This window comes from Hylobates moloch, unplaced genomic scaffold, assembly GCF_009828535.3.
Source record: "Hylobates moloch isolate HMO894 unplaced genomic scaffold, HMol_V3 SCAFFOLD_4, whole genome shotgun sequence".
Taxonomy (NCBI): Eukaryota; Metazoa; Chordata; class Mammalia; order Primates; family Hylobatidae; genus Hylobates; species Hylobates moloch.
Window position 1 is genome coordinate 65,994,152 of NW_026652279.1, and position 7,391 is coordinate 66,001,542.

Genomic DNA, 7,391 nt, shown 5'->3' on the forward strand with positions numbered 1-7,391 from the left:
TTTTTTTTTTTTTTTTTTTTTTGAAGTGGAGTATTGCTCTGTTGCTCAGGCTGGAGTACAGTGGTGCGATCTCTGCTCACTGCAAGCTCCGACTTCTGGGTTCACGCCATTCTCCTGCCTCAGCCTCCCAAGTAGCTAGAACTACAGGTGCCCACCACCACGCCCAGCTATTTTTTTTTTTTTTTTAAAGTAGAGACAGGGTTTCACCGTGTTAGCCAGGATGGTCTCGACTGACCTCGTGATCAGCCCACCTTGGCATCCCAAAGTGCTGGGATTACAGGAGTGAGCCACTACAATAGCACATCAAAAATCTGAGGCTTTAAAGGAGGACAATAACTTGGTTCCTGGGATGGGAACACATTGGATTCCAGGAGGTACAGAGAAGAGAAAGAAAAACAATAATCTTTGCCTTTCAGAGCTATTTATGACTGAGGACTCACTTATTTACTTGGGGAGCACAACAGCTGTGAACACTTTCTTTCCGGGAATACCATTTGCATTCTGGGTATTGTACTTCTTGTGTGAAAGCCCAGCATTAACTTACCTCTCTTGAAAATATGGTGAATTGCACCTCGGGGATGGTCATAAGAAACCTTACATGTTTAAGAAAACACCTACTCAACTCCTAAAAGCATTCAAATTGGATTCAGTTACTGGCCAGCATTGTTGAAAATGCCGGAAACGCTCTAACTCCCTTTTTAAGGGGCAAAGTGGAGTCTGTAAACATTAGAACATTCTGTCCTACCTGGAAAAATGCCATGGACAAAATGCATAAGCTGATACAAAAAGTTAAAGTGAAAGCCTCCAGTATTCTAATCATTTACTGTTTAGGGAATGAGAGTTGGGACACTGGGAGAATGGCTAAAGTCAATACTGCAGGTTGGCCCCATTCCTCTGCCTTCAGTCCTACTGATAGTAGCTTCAATTTAATACTGTATAAGATGAATTGAATAAATTTGTTCACATCCCTATTTGGTTAGATTAATTTAGAAAACTGTCAGAAGGTCATATTTATAGGAAAATTTGCCAGAAGCTAAGATGTAGAAAAAAATGTAAATACTTTTGGGAGACAATTTACCATGATTTCTTGCATTTCTGCATGACTTGTATCAGCTTTTGTCCCAGAATATCTTCTCAAGGTTGTTTGTATAACACACAGTCTGAGAAGATAGACATAGCATCCACAATCTTTATCCGCTCCGGCGCTAAGACAGGACAGATTTACTAGCAAAACCCTTATAAGATTGTCAGTTTAATAAACTCAAGTTTCCTTATCTGTAAAGCAAACCGACTGCCTCTGGAGCAATCCCACCGCCTGTAGAGCATCTATCTGGGCCTGCCTCTGCCTTATCCCCAGGGAACTTTAGGGACAAGGTAAACAGAAGCAAATCTGAAACTCATGCTGTCTGTTGAGTTCTGTGCAATCCAGTCCATTTTCCCTGTCCCACATATCCATGTCTTTTGCCAGCAAATATGAAAATGTAACAGGTTAAAATATCTAGCTTACAAATAGAAGAAAATCTCAAATCCTTTGCTTTTGCTATTAAAGGGAAGAACACAACGGGAGGACTCATGTTACCTGATTTTAAGATTTATTATAAAGATACAGATAAAGTAAGGACTTGCTATAAAGGCAGTATGATATTGGTGAAAGTTTAGACATACAGATCAATGGAGTGGAAAATAGAATCCAAAAATAGAGCCACATATATTATATATGGGTAATTTATTTATTTATTAATTTTTTATTTTATTTTATGACAGAGTCTTGTTCTGTCACCCAGGCTGGAGTGCAGTGGTGTGATCTGGGCCCACTGCAACCTCTGCCTCTCCGGTTCAAGTGATTCTCCTGCCTCAGCCTCCCGAGTAGCTGGGTGTGTGACACGGCATCCAACTAATTTTTCTATTTTTGGTAGAGATAGGGTTTCACCATGTTGGCCAGACTGGTCTTGAACTCCTGACCTTAGGTCATCCACCCGCCTCGGCCTCCCAAAGTGCTGGAATTACAGGGGTGAGCCACCACCCAGCTGGGTAATTTATTTTTAACTTTCAACTTTGAAATGATTTTAGATTCAAAACTCATATAGATTAAAACAAGTAAGTAGTACAGTGAGACCCTATGTATCTTTTATTCACTTATCTCTAATGGTAACATCATATAAAATTGTGGTACAGTATCACAGCCAGATTATTAGCATCGACACAATCAAAATATGGAATGTTTCTACCACACAAGCACTCCTCATGTTGCCCTTTTGTAGCAACACCTACTTCCCTTGCATCCTCACCCTGTCACCTTAACCATTGGTGACTACTATTCATTTCTCTACCTGTTAAATTTTGTCATTTTACAAAGTTATATAAATAGAATCATATTGGATGTAAACATTTAGGATTGCTTCTTTTCACTCAGCATAATTCTCTGGAAATTTATCTAGGTTGTTAATTTTGTTAGTAGTTTCTTCCTTTTTATTGCTAAGTGCTATTTTGTATCTGGATGTACCACTGGTAGGTTAGCCATTCACATTTGGTACATTGTAATTGCTTCCATTTTTGGCCATGATGAATGTTGTAAGCATTCATGTAAAGGTTTTTGTGTGAAAATAAATTTTGGGTTTTTTGGTTTATCTGTAGTTTTTCTGGGATAAATTCCCAAGAGCAAAATCACTGGTCATATGATAGTTGCCATGTTTAATTTTGTAAAAAGTACCAAACTTTTCCAAAGTGGCCACGTAATTTTATATTCCTAACAGCAACGATTTAGTAATCCAGTTTTTCCGAATCATCTCCAGCAATTGGTGTTGGTATATATTTTTAATTTTTAAATTTAGCCATTCTGATAGATGTGTCATGGTATCTCACTGTGATTGTAATTTACAGTTTCCTAACGGCTAATGATGTTAAACATCTTTTCATATGCTCCTTTGCCATCTGTATAATCTCTTTGGTGAAATGTCTGTTCCTTCCCATTTCTAGTCCAATTGCTGGTTCTTTTTAAAAAATGTTTGTTTTGGAGAGTTCTTTATATATTCTACGTGTTAGTTTTTGTTGAATATGTAATTTTCAAATTTTTTTTGCAGTTTGCAGCTTGTCTTATCATTACCTTAATAGACCCTTTCACATGACAAAAAATAATTAATTTTGATCAGGTACAACTTATAAATTTTGTATCTATGGGTTCTGATTTTGATGTCAAGTATAACTCTTTGATCATGCATAGATTCCAAAGATTTGCTCATGGTTTCATTTTTTTTTTTGTAAAAATTAAGAAGGTAAGTCTTTCACAGAGCAAAGTTTTTAATTTTGATGAAGCTCAAATTATGGATATTTCCTTTGCTGTTGTTGTCAGGTCTAAAGAACTTTTGCTTAGCATAATGCCTGTCAGACATTTTCCTAAGATTTATTTTTCCAAATGTTTTGTAACTTTACAGTTAACATGTAAGTTTATAATCCATTTTTGAATTAATTTTTTTATTAGGTGTAATGTTTAGTTTGAGAGATTGTTTTTGTTTGCTTTTTCTATGATTGTTCAGTTGCTTTAAAAACATTTGTTAAGAGTTTATTCTTTCTGGGTTTTCTATTCTGCTCCATTAAATTGTGCCTATCTTTCCCACAATATTACACAGTCTTGATTCCTGTAGCTACATAATAAGTTTTGAAATTGGATAGCCTCATTCTTCATGTCTTTTTCAAATTTTTTACTTTCTTGACCTTTTCGTATACATTTTAGAATAATTTCATCTATATGCACATAAAAACATTGTAGAAATTTATATATAAATCATGTTAAACCTAGGTACTAATTTGGAGACAACTGACATATTTACGCTTTTGAGTTTTCAATTCGTAAACAAGGTATCCCTTTTATCTAAATCTTCTCTGATTTCCTTCATTGTTGTTGCATATATTTTGGCATACAGACACTACAAGTATTCTGTTAGTTTTACACATATATTTCATTGTCTTTGAAGTAATTGTAATCATAATTGTAAGTGCAAATTATAATACTGGATTATTAATTTTATTTTCTGTTTCATCACTGAGAGTATATAGACATACAGTTGATTTTTTAATGTTTTATCTTCCAATTTATGAACTTACCTGACATTTCTAGGTTTTCTTTTTTTTTTTTAGAGATGTCTTATTATTGTCTCCATAGACTATCATGTAATCTACAAATAAAGACTTTTGTTTCTGTCTTTTTTATCTTTTTTTGTCTTTTTTTTTTTTTTTTTTTTTTTTTGAGGCAGTCTCTCTCTGTCGCCCAGGCTGGAGTGCAGTGGCGCAATCTCGGCTCACTGCACTGTGTGTCTTTTATTTGCTCTTCTTGCTATATTGCACTGGCAAAACTTCCAGCACTGTTTTGAATAAGACTGGACAGCTTGCTTTGAATAAGAGAATGGACATGCCTTCTTTGTTCCTCATCTTTGAGCAAGTGTTCCTCTATTCCTACTTTTTGAGTTTCTGTCATGAATGTGTGTTGAATTTTGTTGAATGCTTTTTCTTCATTAATTGATATGATCATCTGATTTTCTTTCTTTAGCTTGTTAATTTGGTAGATTAAATTAATAGCTTTGCAAATATTGGAAGTCTTACGTTTCTAAAATAACTCACTTGTTCATGGTGTATAATTCTATTTATATAATGTTGATTTCTATTTGCTAATATTAAAACTTTTTTCATCTATATTTATGAGGGATACTAGTCTGGGATTTTTGTTTTGTTTACTTTGTGAACTGTGTTTATAAAATATTTAAATTATGTATTTCATATTTAGTGAGTTCCAGTAGTTTGGTTTTATGGGTAACCGGTCCAGTTCATCTAAAATGTCAAATTTATGTTTGTAGAGTTTTTCATAATATTCTCTTTTTATCCTTGTCATATCTGCAGGGTTTCTAGTGGCATGCCCTATTTCATTTCTAATATTAGCAATCTGTGTTTTCTCTTTCTTTATTAGTCTTACTAGAATTCTATCAGTTTTTTTTTTTCTTTTTTTTTGAGACGGAGTCTCGCTCTGTCGCCCAGGCTGGAGTGCAGTGGCGCAATCTCGGCTCACTGCAAGCTCCGCCTCCCAGGTTCCCGCCATTCTCCTGCCTCAGCCTCTCCGAGTAGCTGGGACTACAGGTGCCCGCCACCATGCCTGGCTAATTTTTTTTTTTGTATTTTTAGTAGAGACGGGGTTTCACTGTGGTCTTGATCTCCAGACCTCGTGATCTGCCCGCCTCGGCCTCCCAAAGTGCTGGGATTACAAGCGTGAACCACTGCACCTGGCCTCAGTTTTTTTTATTATTTTCAAATTACCAGCTGTTTGTATTACTGAGTTTCTCTATTGTTTTTCTGTCTTCAATCTCATTGATTTTTACTTTTGTGTTTATTATTTCTTTCATTCAGCTAGCTTTGCTTTTATTTTACTTTTCTTTTTCTAGATTCTTGAGGTGGTAATTGAGAGTAGTTATTTTAGGTGTCTTCTTTCTAATGCACACATTTAGTGTTACAAGTTGACCACTCGTTAGTGTTTTAGCTATGTTCTGCAACTATTAATATGTTACATTTTCATTTTTATTCAGTTAAATGTGTTTCTTGATTTCTGTTTGACTCATAATTTTTTTATAAGTGCATTTTTTTCTGATTCTTCAGAATGAAGAAAAAAATTGTTATTTATTTCTAGTTTGGTTACATTTTATTTTGAGAAGAGATTCTATAATTATAATTATTTAAATTGGTTGAGATTATTTTGTTGCAGTCTAAAATACGACATATCATAGTAGGTACCTCAGAAATGGAACCTGTACATGTCCTGAGTCACTCTAGAATAAGGTAACATGTAGAGAGAAGCAGAAAGTATTTACATATCATTTTATAATGGTTAAAGAGCCAATACACCAAGATTGTATATCAATTCTAAATGTGTATGCACCAAACAACAGAAGTAACATATGTAAATCAAAATTGATACAACTGAAATGGAAGCATATTTAAAATTGTAGTTGAAAATTTCAACACCCGTTTGTCAACAGTTAATAGAAGAACTAGACATAAAATCAGCAAGGGGTATATTAGTCACACACACACACACACACACACACACACACACACACGGATAGATATGGAGACAGATAGACAGATGCTGAGATAAAGAGATAGACAAAGGCAGAGACACAGACATAGAGAGACAGAAACAGAAAGATAAACAGGAATTGGCTCATGCAATTGCAGAAGCTTGGAGATTCTAAAATCTGAAAATCTGATAGCATTGGCCTGCAGCCTGGAGACTCCTGGAAGAGCTGCACTGGAAGTCAAAGCAGTTTCCTGGAAGAATCCCTTCTTGCTTGTGAGAGGTCAGTCTTTGTTCTAATAAGGCCTTCAACTGATTGAATAAAGCCCACACATTATAGAGGGCACTCTGCTTTTCTCAAACTCTGCCAAGTTAAATGTTAATCTTAAACAAAAACACTACCATAGAACCATCAAGGATAATGTTTACTAAATATCTGGGCACTGTGGCTCAGCCAGGTTGACATTAAAATTAACCACTCCAAAGAGTATATAAAACTAATCATATATTTGTCTATGTTCTTTTATTATCTCCAGATTAGTTCAAATTGCAGGTTTCCTTTATGCAATAATTCAAAATTACACAGTTTAATTTAGGTAATGAAATTTAAGCAGAACATATAAACCTTACTACTCTTTACATTCCTTTATTCTCTCTGCTTATAATTTAATAGACTTAAATATTTTCTGTACATATATTTAAACCGTATCAGTTAGTATTATAAGTTTCGCTTTAACCATCAACCCTAACTTAAAAAACTTAAGTGTAAGAAAACTTATTGTATTTTTTCCTAATTTTTGCTTACCATGTATTTTGTTCTAATCTGATGTCATATCATTCCTTCTCTTAATGTTTCTTTTCTACTTAGAGAATTTCTGTTAGTCATTCTTTAGGGTAAATCTGCTGATGACAAATTCTTTGTTTTTCTTCTTCTGAGAATGTTTTTACTTCTCTTTATCCTCAAAGGATATTTTCCCTAGATGTAGGATTGTGGATTGACAATTCTTTTCCTTCATCATCAAAACGAGTGTGCTTCTTTCTTCTGGCCTCCATGGCTTCTGTGAAAAACCTGTCATTCAGATAATTTTTTCCCCAAAGTATGATGTTACTTTTTTTCTGGCTGCTTTCAAGGTTGTTTTCTTTTTCTTTGTCTTTAGTTGTAAGAAGTGTGATTAAGATGATTTTGGCATAGATGTCTTTGTGTTTAACGTTTTTGAAGTTCTTTCAGTTTCTTCAAGCTGTAAGTTTATGTCTCGAAAGATTTTTTAGAATTCTCAGCCATTATATCTTCAAGTAATTTTTCAGCTTCCACTTCTTTCTTCTTTACTTTTGAAAT